The following is a 12,554-nucleotide window of genomic DNA, read 5'->3' on the forward strand; positions in this document are numbered from 1 at the left end:
TAGCTTCTTTTATGTTCTTTACTTTAAATGCTGTTATTCATTCACATGCCAGCATTAATATCTTGCACAGGATAGACTAAAATTGTGGTCGAATACATATGAGATTCAATAAGAATATTCTTGCAGCACATTTTTTGTGAATTCAAAAGTATTAACATTTGAATTTATGATGTTCCATCTCGGTGGATTATTTATAAAATATGTACTATCAACCTACATAATTCAAAATATTATTTTAAAGAATGTTAGTTACATTTCGATTACTTACTCCACTGGGATATACGCTTCATAAGTGAGCCAACATTCCAGCTAAATACTTGTGTCATTAGTGAATCTTTCATTTTATTCAGATCATTTTGGGTAAATCTTGCATTATATTTAATCAAGTTATTGCGGATCCCTTTAAATATATGCGGCACATCGTACAATGGGAGAACCTCCTGCTTCTTTATCAGAAATGCATGATATCGATTCTCTATGCCTTGTGCTTGTAAATGTTTTGCAGTATCCCATAATAGGCTATTTATTGCAGCTCTATTTGCAGCCCCTTGATCGCAAATTGTTGCGATTGCTTCTACTCCAATTGCTTGACACTCTTCAATTATCTTCTTAATCGTGGTCTTTAATAGAACTGATTTAATAGGTCCAGAACTAAATGTAAATCCCAATGGTTGTTTCCACTGTCGATAGAGGCCCTTCAACATGAAGACATTGGCATGTGTAGCGATTCGAGGTGATCGATGCTCACAATGTTCAAGTCCATCTACACATTTAAGACTGGAATTGTACGCACCAGAGGGAGATATAGCCATTTCATCAAAGACTAAAGCAGCGATCTTCTGATTTCTTTCCATGCTTGCCAGAACACATTCCAAACTTCTAAATAGTTGTTCATTTATGCCCGGGCGCAATGGTAATTTATTTAGTAGGTACATTTAATAGTGTTTTCCGTGATGGCATGCTGAATATTTTAGATAATAATCGGAACACTTTGGGACCCGCTTTCAGCAAGTTTAAAGCAAATATTTTTTCATCTAATGAAAATCGTCGACCATGGGGTGGTTGCTTCTGGGTTCTAACTTGTTGGAGTATAAACATTTCGGTAGTTTTATTTACAGTTTCGAAAAATTGTGTGTGAGTTTATCATTACCTCAGCATTGCGTAGCCTTGTTAAAATCGTTAATTTTAGACTGCATTTTAGCAGTTTTGACTATTTCACGTATCTGCATATTGTACAGTTTTTTACACCGTGGTGAAAATCACTTGGTTCGAGTTACATTAATGTGTTCTAAAATGCCTCGTTTTTTTTAATACCTGTAAGAGTTTGGTTAAATTTATGATCCACATTTTACTTTAGAAATACTTACATAACGGTAGTGATTGAATCTGTTGTGGATGTGTCGATGGTATATTTTCCGGTGACTGTTGTAATGGTAAATCCAAATTAGCAGTTATCAAGTTCTCAGGGATAGGTATAACTAAAAGTATGATGAAAATGGTTGGTATTCCTCACAATGGGGTAGTTCGATCAGGAATGGTAAATACACGAAATCGCCCCACCTCGTTCCATTATCATAATGGAACGTGGTGCGTTCCGAAACGTGTCGTGTCTTTTCATCAGTACTACCTGTCAACTTTAACTGTTACTAAATTTTGGATGCGTGGGGAGATTTCGTGTATTTACCATTCCTATAACTAAAAGTAGGTAGTTTGTATTAAAAATTTAAACAAGCATATCGTAATAGGTACCTTGCAAACTACGTGATGTTGATGGTTCATTTATAAAGTATAACGCGCAAGCTTAGAATACAGGGCAGGGCACTATAAAATACCATGTGCAATTTGAAATCAACACACGCCGCTGATCGGCCAGCTAGCTCCGTTAGCCAAATAGTTAACAGCGTAGAGAGATATGCTCTTTCTCAGGGTAGTAGGTAAGTGAATTAAAAACTTTGACCACAAATTATTATATATATATATATATATATATATATATATATATATATATTTTGGTAAATCGACGTTGACGCACCCAAATACAAATCGACGTACCGGCACCCGGCTTTTGAATGAGATAAAGCTACGTTCAGACACCTATATATGAGCAGAATCATATATGCGATGTGGCACCACCTATATATGAAGGTCAACTGTACAGTCGATTTCCGACCGCGCAGACCCTTTGTTTAGTGGAATGCGGTTGTAACAATAGGGGACCCCTACCTGTACTTACCCACATATTAAAAACACTTTTGGACGTTATTTAGTTTACTGAGCATACTTTCAGTTTGAGATTAAAATACATGCCCACCCGATGAATGACCGTGTATTTACTTTATTTTAGATACATTACCTAGTTCAATTTATTGGGGTCGCTGCATTAATTTGATAGAATTATTAAAATATTTTTTAATAGGAACTTGAATACGATATTTTTAACGTAACCTTCAGTTTCACCGCAGAATGGTATATAATTTCTTTTTCTCACGATGGTCGTTTTGCAATTTGGAATTTTTCAATAAAGATTGCTTTTTATTAATGTCATTACCACCTACTAAGATTTTCTTTTACCAGGATAATTTATTCAAATAAAATAAAGCGTGATATGTTCTAAATTTAACTAATTATCATTTAATTAGATGCATTTTTACAGTTTAATTAATAATAATCATTCCAAACCGGTTTTCCACATATTGGTTTATAAGTTATATAATAAGTAGGTAATTCACGCACGTGTTCCGTTTCCAAAACATTCTTTTGAAAACTAAATAACTTTAGTGGCAATAGTACTTTTGTTTTAACTAGAAAATAAGTCTGTAAATAACCAAAAAAATAAAATTGACCATCGTAGGAAAAAGTACCTCCGCCATTCTGATGGCAAATTATAAATTGCGTTAAGCACACTATCACATTGAAAATATTTTGCCCATTTAACAAACCCCATATATTCTGGAAAAAAGCTAGTTGCCCATCAATGATTAATGGTATCCCTTATTTTTTAAATATTAAAAAGGGCAACTGTTATCTCTTCTTTCGTCCGTCCGTTCGGACCCAGTTCTGCGGTTCTGAACTACGTTTAGGAGAATTGTCTTAGAGTAAAATTTGCAAAAAGTTCCTGTTTGAAGAAAGTTGCCTTGGTTGTCCATATTGGTTCGAACTATCGAGACGGCCTTTTTTATTTAAATCATCTAATTCATCCTCCAATCACATCTGATAAACAAGTTTAAAGGGATCGTTAGCAAACAACCTTGTTTATCCATCTTCCAGTACACGGATGGTATCTCTATGATTAAAAGCAATCATAAGAACTCTAAAAAATATATTTGCTGATTATTATATGTAACCTAAAAGGTTGTTCGATATTTATAAATAAAATTTACAAAAAGTTCCTTTTTGAAGAAAGTTACGTTGGTTGTCCATATTGGTTCAAACTATAGAGACGGCATTTTTGATTTAAAATCATCTAATTCCTTCTCTAATCACATAGGTATAAGAAACACCAAGCACGAAGAGATCTGAAAAATGACTGAACTCACTGTGTTTTAGTAAGCTAAATCCATTTTTTTGTATTATTTGTTATACGACCCCGCTAAATAAAGCAAAATGGGTAATGTGGAAAAACGTATTGACTTAATAAAATGCGAGAAAAAAATGCCTTTTAAAAAGCCCTTGTTGAATCTTTACTGAACATCAAATTTTGGAAAGCAAAAATAGATTGCAACGCAATTATTGTTGTCTCCGTTGTTTTCTACAATTGCTTTTCGCTCTTAAACCTTATCGAAATCCTACGCCAAAAAACTCGTCTCCAACCCTAGAATATTCAATCTCGAAAGATTCGACTCCGAAGATAATCCGTACAGTGAGCTCAAATTTAAAAAAATTGTAAAAAGTTGTTAAGCTATCTTTTGTAATTAAACGCACAAAAAATCTTAAAATTGATTTTCTTTAATTTTATTTCTAGCAACAAATTCCTACAAATAAAATGATAGATGAACGCCTGCCAATATTATCTAAAATATAAATATGTAATTAAGATAATGTTGAGCAATTAAAGGTAAATTAAGAAATCCTTTATATCCAAAAAAGATTACTATTATATAGAAAGGTAATGACATCCGTTGTATTATTTCAATACAAACAAAAATCTACTCTATCTATTATGTTACAAAGCAGACTAATTTAATGAGATTTAAATGTTTGATAATTGGTATTCTTTTGTCTAATTTGAATTATGTTCCCTCCGAATTAATGGAAGGTATTAAACACTGATTAGTGTTCTAATGCGCTCTCAACGGAACGTTTATTTGTCTGTTTCTTGAAACGTTTGGTGCTCTTTCCTTATACTTTGGTGGGAATACGGATTTTGTTTTTTGGTTAATGAGTATAGTAGTGTTTTTTTAAATTTTTTTAATCTGCTATTTGCACTACTACGTGCACGTCTCTTTTAAAACGTACCTATCACCCCAAATGCCCTATTTCATTTCCAACGGGTCCATTTTTGGGACTTGCTTGCTGCCGTCAACTTAAGGATTAAAATAAGCACTTTCGTCCCGTGGTATATAATATACTAATTCCTGACGAAAACTTCTTTGACGTTCCTGAACCTATACACTTACTGCATTCTTTTCATTTATGAAGATTTCGGAAGATGTACAACAATTCGAAAACTTACCTTGCAGATTTATTCACGAATATTGTATAACTCAAAAGGATGTATCTATTTTGATCAAGCAAGTCTTTTGGTTTTCGATAATGTGGTCACCGATAACCAGCCACCAGTTTCACGAGAAGGGTGGTGGTAAGTTTTTGTCGATTTATTATAACCAATGATATTAGGTAGTCTGGAAATGATTGTTTACGTAATTCGTACCAGTTTAATGTTTTGGATTAAACGACTACCATGGCCCAACTTAAAAAAAGTGGTAAACCATGTAAATTGAATTATACAGATTTGTATAACTCAATAGGTTGAATCTATTTAGAATAAGCAGGTCTTTTGGTTCCTTGTACTGTGGTCGCCGATGACCAATTCAGCAGTTTCACGAGCGGTCTGATAATAAGCTTCTGGCGATTCATTAGAATCAGTAGCTTTCTATTGATATTCTGTAGCCTGGTAATTAATGTTTAGATAGTTTGTACCAGCTTAATGTTTTGGATTAATCGACTACCATGGTTCAACTTTTCAAAATATGGTAAACTACGACAATTCAATTATACAGATTTGTATAACTCAACAGGTTGTATCTATTTAGAACCAGCAAGTCTTTTGGTTCCTTGTACTGTGGTCTCCGATGACCATCCATCAGTTTCACGAAGTGCCCGGTGCAAAGTTTTTGGTGATTTATTAAAACCAGTAGCTTTCTATTGATATTCTGTAGTCTGGAAATGAATGTTTACGTATTTTGTACCGGCTTAATGTTTTGGTTTGATCGATTACCATGGCCCAACTTTTAAAAAAATGGGTAATTATGAAAATTGAATTATGAAGAGTTGTATAACTCAACAGGTTGTGTCTATTTAGAATAAGCAAGTCTTTTGGATTCTGATACTGTAGTCGTCGATAACCATCCAGCAGTTTCACGTGGTGCCTGGTAATCAGTTTTTGGGGATTTATTAAAATCAATAGCTTTCTAATGATATTCTGCAGTCTGGAAATGAATGTTTAGGTAATTTGTACCAGCTTAATTTTTTGGATTAAACGACTACCATGGTCCAACTTTTCAAAAAATGGGTAATTATGAAAATTGAATTATGAAGAGTTGTATAACTCAAAAGGTTGTGTCCATTTAGAATAAGCAAGTCTTTCAGATTCTGATACTGTGGTCCCCGATAACGGTCCAACAGTTTCACGAGGAGCGTCGTGATAAGTATTTGGCGATTTATTAGAACCAGTAGATTTCTAATAATATTCTGTAGTCTAGAAAGGAACGTTTAGGCAATTTGTGCCAGCTTTATGTTTGGGATTAATCGATTACCATGGCCCAAATTTTCAAAAAACGGTAAACTATGAAAATTGAATTATGCAGAATTGTAAAACTGAACAGGTTGTATCTATTTGCACAAGCATGTCTCTTGGTTCCTGATAATGGGGTCTCGATAACCATCTAACAGTTTCCGAAGTGCCTGGTGATAAGTTTTTGGCGATTTATTAAAACCAGTTAGGTTTCTAATAATATACTTTAGTCGGGAAATTAATGTTTCGGTAATTTGTACCAGTATAATGATGTGGATTAATCGACTACCATGGTCCAACTTATATTATTGTATAGATCTACCACCATTAACTAATTAAAACTTCCTTGACTACTATTTTTTTAAATTGTGGCGAGAATTGGCCGTTATGCTATACAATTTCCAAAATAAATGATCATCATCAAATTCATATCAGTAATAGAAATCAACGTAATCGATTTTGACTTTGCTATCAATCAACATCCTTAATCCTTACACGTGTAATTCATAAATTGGGTTTCAAATACCAAAATTACGAATAAAAAAATAATCTTACAGTGTACAATGTGGCCAAACTTACTTTTAATTTTAGGAGTAGTTTGAAAGCATGCAATAATGTCACCTTATAAACAAATCCAATTAACGATCAGAGTAATTAAAATGACAAAATCACAACTAGGGAGTTGATCATGTTCTATAAATTAAAAGGTAAATATGCAAAGACGTATACTCAAAGGTTACATAACAAATTTTTTCTAACGGTCAATGTTAGATCGATCTTCCTTACCAACGCCGCTAAAAAGTTCAGTAGTATTCGACTCTTTGTAATTGTAAAGTAACATTAGGAATATTAGCAAAATAACCTTTTTATATGAAGTGCGCATTGCAATGCGAAAGCTTGTAATCGATTCATTTTAGGGAAAATTGCGTTTGTTAACAAAGACAACAAACGATGTCTTATAAACGAAAAATATAATTTCTAGCAACTCGTCGACAAAATAGAAGTACGTAGGTAGACAACTGGGGTCATAAAAGGGGAGCTATAATCGGTGAGAAGCGGTTGACCTTGCCTGCAATGCACGCTAAAATTCCACGGTGCCACAACGTAAATGGTGTCAGTTAGACAATTTGTAAATATTTCCGACCGCAGCGCCGCCTTAAGACATACGCGTGTAACCAGAATCGCGATTCTATAGGTATATGGTCAAAGTGGCACCCTCGCCATACTTCGTTTTTAGAGTCCCATAGGGTGCCTGAACGTAAATATAGTCGAAAACGTTGTGGCACCTTAAATTGGTGCCACTACGCATATATGGGTGCCACAACGTCTATATATGCTCATTATTGGTGCCACTTGAACGTGTTTCCTATATATATATATATATATAATTATTTATATTATAAATATATATTATATATTGGTGGAGGCTCGCTAATCCGGCAAAACCAGGGGTAAACCGGAATGGCTCCCTTCAATTGGTTAAAAGAACAGATCGCCGGGGTCATGTGCGGAGATATAAAAGGTTCACTGATCGTAGTCTGTTTATTTATTTCTCACAAATCGGGTGGTATGTCGTAATCGGGAAGGGTCGTAATTGGGTAGTTTTCTAAATACAAAAAGTCGAAATCAGCACATGCCGTAGATGAATGCATCACTTAACTTAAGTACCTACATAAATTACAAACTACTATGAACTTACCTAAATACAAAAAGTCGAACTCCACAAGTTATCTTAATTATTAAAATTAAGCTCGCTATGCTGGACTATGCTCGGCTTATCCCATATAGTCCTGAAATTTTTTTGTGTGAAATTAACAAAAAATTTTGTGTAATTGTATTGATTGTGATCTAAAAGGAAAGGAAAAATTGTTAAAAAAAATTTTTTATTTTCCGATTAGACAAAATTCACTGTCCTTTTTAAAAGGACAGTAGGCGTATACGGTATGATGATATAATGAAACAAGAAGACAATTCAAAGCCTAAATAAATAATAAGTAAGTGTACTGTAAAATTGTTTTTATCACAAATATTAGGATTTGGTGTGATAGTCATAAAAGCAGTCCTTTGGGTGAAGAGCTACGTTGCACTTAACACACATAAAGTTGGCCTTTTTGTGGCATACGGTACATCTTGTTTGATTTTCTTTATATTTGATGAGATGGCCTGCTCCGTCATATCGGGAAAATTCATGGAGATTTTTGGATGTTTTTGAATGTCCCCTTTTGGTTGTTCTACTGAAAGTTTCCAATAGTTCCGTTGTAACAGATCGTCGAAATGCCAACTGATCTAATTTTCCACCATTTTTTTTGTGCAGGTACCACGAATTTTGTACACTCATATCAATAGTATGGCAAAACAGAGAGAAGTACCATTTCTTCCCGCGAATTGAAATTCGGTATTGGCCGATGTTTTTATCACTTCGATCAACTCCTCCCATATTAGCGTTGTAATGTTTCACAATATTTGGCTGATCAACATAAATATGTTTTTTGTGTGATTGTGAAAACCGTTTCGCTCTTTCTAAGCATGTCCTCCTGTGTAGCTTCCCGGATCGGGTTTCTTAAAGTATTCAGCTACTTTTCGTGGGATACTTCCAACAGGGTTATTTACGCATTTTCCTGTTCTATATGCTACAAAAACCTACTGTTTGAGAGGGAGGTTGACTTAATTTGCTTATCTTATGTATTATTTGAAGTTTCTATAAGTTGTAGATAATTCTGTGTCTAAATTGAGAGGGTGTGTTCTATGGAATCCCGGCGATTGTTGCCAAAGTTTTTGATTGCCGAGAAGGTGTTGAATGAGCAACCGATAATCTCTTCAAAGGTGAAGTTGGGTCAATCACCGCCAGTCAGTAAGAAAAACACGCTGCTTTTGTCTCGGATGATTTCGACAGCTGCTCGTTTTGTAATGAATGCCCGTTGGATGTCATCATAATGGTCGGACGTGGTTGCGATGTACTTGGTGGTCAAAACTAGAATGGTTTGCCGCTGTTTTCTTGGCCACTAATAAACTGGCCCTGTGGGGCCGGCGAAAGAATTTCCACAGGGAAAGATAGTGAAGTGGAAGGACCACTTATTTCATTATCATTGACTTTATCAGTTTCTAAAGTAGACTCTTGTGGGGCCTCGCTGACTTGTAATTCTTCATTTGAAATTGGAACTACAGTTTCTGGAGGCGTTGTTTCAAGAAAACGGTGAAAGTCTTCATTTGGCAAAGGTATGTTAGTGGTTTCTGCAGGCTCATACATGTGGTCAGGAAATATATGTGGATTTAGTGGCCAGAGACCGGTATTTTTAAAGCCGTTGCAAGCATTCTGAACTGTTGCAGTTTCCCCATAAGCGTGATTGAATAATGAGCCGATTTGTAAGTGTGTAACGACGCGACCTGGATGCGACTTCAGCCACTTCGAAATTTCTTGGTTAAAGTAGGTTTTTAAGGGTCCGTAAAACCAAACATCTAGTGGCTGCATGCGGTGCGTACAGTGCGGTGGTAGGCATAAAATATCAATCCCATTTTCTTTTGCATAGTTTAAAACTTGAAACCCCTTGTGACTGCCATGCCCATCGACGATCAGCAGAACCTTATCTTCAACACTTGCTTTGACGTAGCTCTGAAAATGTTACAACCATTTTACAAATACGTCCGTAGTCATCCAGCCTGATTCCTGTGCGACTCCCGGCGTGCCAGTTGGTGCTTCGTCCACAAGCTCTTGTTTCATATTTTTTCTCAGAAATATCATACATGGGGGTATGTATGAGCCAGCTGCATTAAAACAACAAACAACCGTAACATTCGATCCACGCTCAGCACTAGTCAAACAACCCACTTGCTTTCTACCAGTGGTGGCTAGAATTTTTGGAGGCCTTTGAACCGTCGAAAGACCTGACTCATCCACATTGTAAATCCTGTTTGGTGCATATTTATGACAAGCTAGTAGCCCATCATATGTGTTAAAAAATTTTTCGACCTGCGGTCTGTTAAAGGCTTGCGCTCTCGCCGCTGAAGTGGCTTCTGGTTTGCGCAAGGAAATATCTCTATTTCGTTTAAGAAATCCATTTAACCATTCCTGTCCAGCTTTTTGCTTGTCTATATTAAATTTATGTGCAAATCCGTTTTTGTTTGCTAACTGGAACGCAGATTTTTGATGAGTTTGGGATTGAAACTACCACGGGGTTGAATGGAATTCTTTAGCTTATTATGACACAAAGCCCGAAAATGACTTTGGTCGATCTTATCATCTAGATTGTGAAGGACACATTCTAAATCCATTTTGAAGTTATCAAGCGTATGTTTATTTATCCCAGTGACCTGGGTTAAATTTCAGACCTTTCTTTAGAATGTGTTCTTCATCATGGTTGAAACGTGTATTAGACAAATTTAGAACTCGTTCATGAAACGAAAAGGGGGGGCCCCCCAAACTCATCAAATCTCTAAAGACTAAAATTAAAAACCATAACCTCATTGTGACTAAAGCTGACAAAGGTAACGCGGTGGTTATCATGAATAAAAAGGACTATGTTACGGGTGTTGAGAGCTTCCTATCCAAGGATGGTTTCACTCAATCTAAAGTCAATAACGAGGCTTTCCAGAAAAAAGTCAGAAAATTCCTATTTGAAAATAAATCCCTTCTTTTAGATCAGTTCCACATTTCTTATCTCCGTCTTACAAATATGAACCCTTCCCTTCCTAGATTATACGCTCTCCCCAAAATACACAAACCAGGCTACCCTATGAGACCCATTGTATCATTTACCAACACCCCAGTTTCCAAGATCACCAGTTGGCTTAACAAGATTCTTAGAAATAACTTAGAAGTCCATTTTCCCAACTCAGTCAAGAATTCCCTCACCCTAGTTAATGAGCTTAAGAATTTTCCGATCACCGAGTCCGACATCCTTGTTTCGTTCGACATTGTGAACCTCTTCCCTAGCATCCCCTTTAACGATTGTTTAAAGATTATTGACGAACTTCTTTCCCTCTCCCAACTCCCAGACCTTACCTGCACTTTCCTTTCTAGATCCCTCCAATTGTGTTCAGAACAAAACTTTTTCTCGTTTAATAATAAACAATATCATCAAACTACTGGTTTACCTATGGGTAGCAACCTATCCCCTTTGTTAGCTGAAATTTTTCTGAACCACTTGGAATCCACACTTTTCCAATTTAATGAAATTAAAACCCATTTCCGTTTCTACAAAAGATACGTTGATGACATTCTTGTTGTCTTTGGGGGTGACAGGTCTGAGCTTAATCAGTGTTTTGAAATTTTAAATTCACTTCACCCTAATATCAAATTTACTCTAGAAATTGAGTCTAATAAGTCTATTAATTTCTTGGACCTGTCATTGACTAGAGGCACTTCGAGGGTGGAAATCGACATCTATCGAAAACCTACCACCACTGACCATGTTATACCTTATCACTCCAGTCATCCTCTCTCACACAAACTCGCTTCCTTCAGATTCTTCTTTCACAGACTCCTTTCCCTGGACCTTTCCGAACCTCTTTACTTGAAAGAACTAGACATCATTTTTCAAATCGCTAGTGCTAATAACTACCCGTTCCAATTGATCAATAATTTACACCGTAAGATGATGTTTAAAGACTTCCTATCCAGACGTACCACCCTCTCCCAGACCCCTGATTCCCCTTCGAAATATTTCTCCTTACCGTACATTGGTCCCATATCAGAAATAATAGCCCGTCTCTTCCGTCCCCTCAAAGTTTCTATTTCCTTCTCAGTCAAGAACAACTTAAATTCTATCTTAGTCAAAACCAAAGACCCAATACCTCCTCTATCCAAGTCTGGTGTTTATAAATTGGTTTGTTCGGATTGCCCAGCTTGTTACATTGGACAAACTGGTCGTTCCTTTAAAATTCGGTTTTCTGAACACATCACTGCTATTAAGAATAACAATATAAGCTCCGTTCAACCCAATCCCAGTTCTTCCTTCGCTCACCACATCCTTAGTTCAGGCCACTCGTTTTCGAAAGAGGACTTCAAAATTTTGCATGTTTGTAACAAAAGTCTTAAATTAGACTTTCTTGAAATGAAAGAGATTTACCTCCACTATAGGACGAATCCTCAACACTCCCTTAATGAAATACTTCACTTAAATAAAAATTTGCTTTTTCTCACCAAGTAGTTTCCGACCCCGTTACGCTTGTCAGATATCCCTTCTTTTTAGTTTAAGTTTATTTTGCCCTTTTTCTGCCTTCAGCAGATCAGGGTTGTTACTTTTTGGGCGTTTATTCAGTCCGTGAGTCCCAACGACTACCTTCAGTAGAAACAGGGTATTTTGGCCCATTTAATTTAAATATTTTATAAAAACAATAGCCTAATGTAAGCTATGTTACATTCTTTTCTCCTTTTCTTCTTTTTTCGTCCCATAACCAATCCGGCCCTATTTCCTTTTAATTTTTAAATTGTTCAAGTTTCCCGCTTTTGCCCCTTCCCTTTAGTTACTTAACCTGCCGTATTTAGTCAGCACATGTCACTTTGCTTGTCAAGATGGCTGCGTCCATCTCGTTCAATTTTAATTTAACAATTGTTTATAAAATGTGAGGGCAAAAAAAAGCCTTAAATTTGTTAATATTGTAA

This window comes from Photinus pyralis, unplaced genomic scaffold, assembly GCF_008802855.1.
Source record: "Photinus pyralis isolate 1611_PpyrPB1 unplaced genomic scaffold, Ppyr1.3 Ppyr1.4_LG1, whole genome shotgun sequence".
Taxonomy (NCBI): Eukaryota; Metazoa; Arthropoda; class Insecta; order Coleoptera; family Lampyridae; genus Photinus; species Photinus pyralis.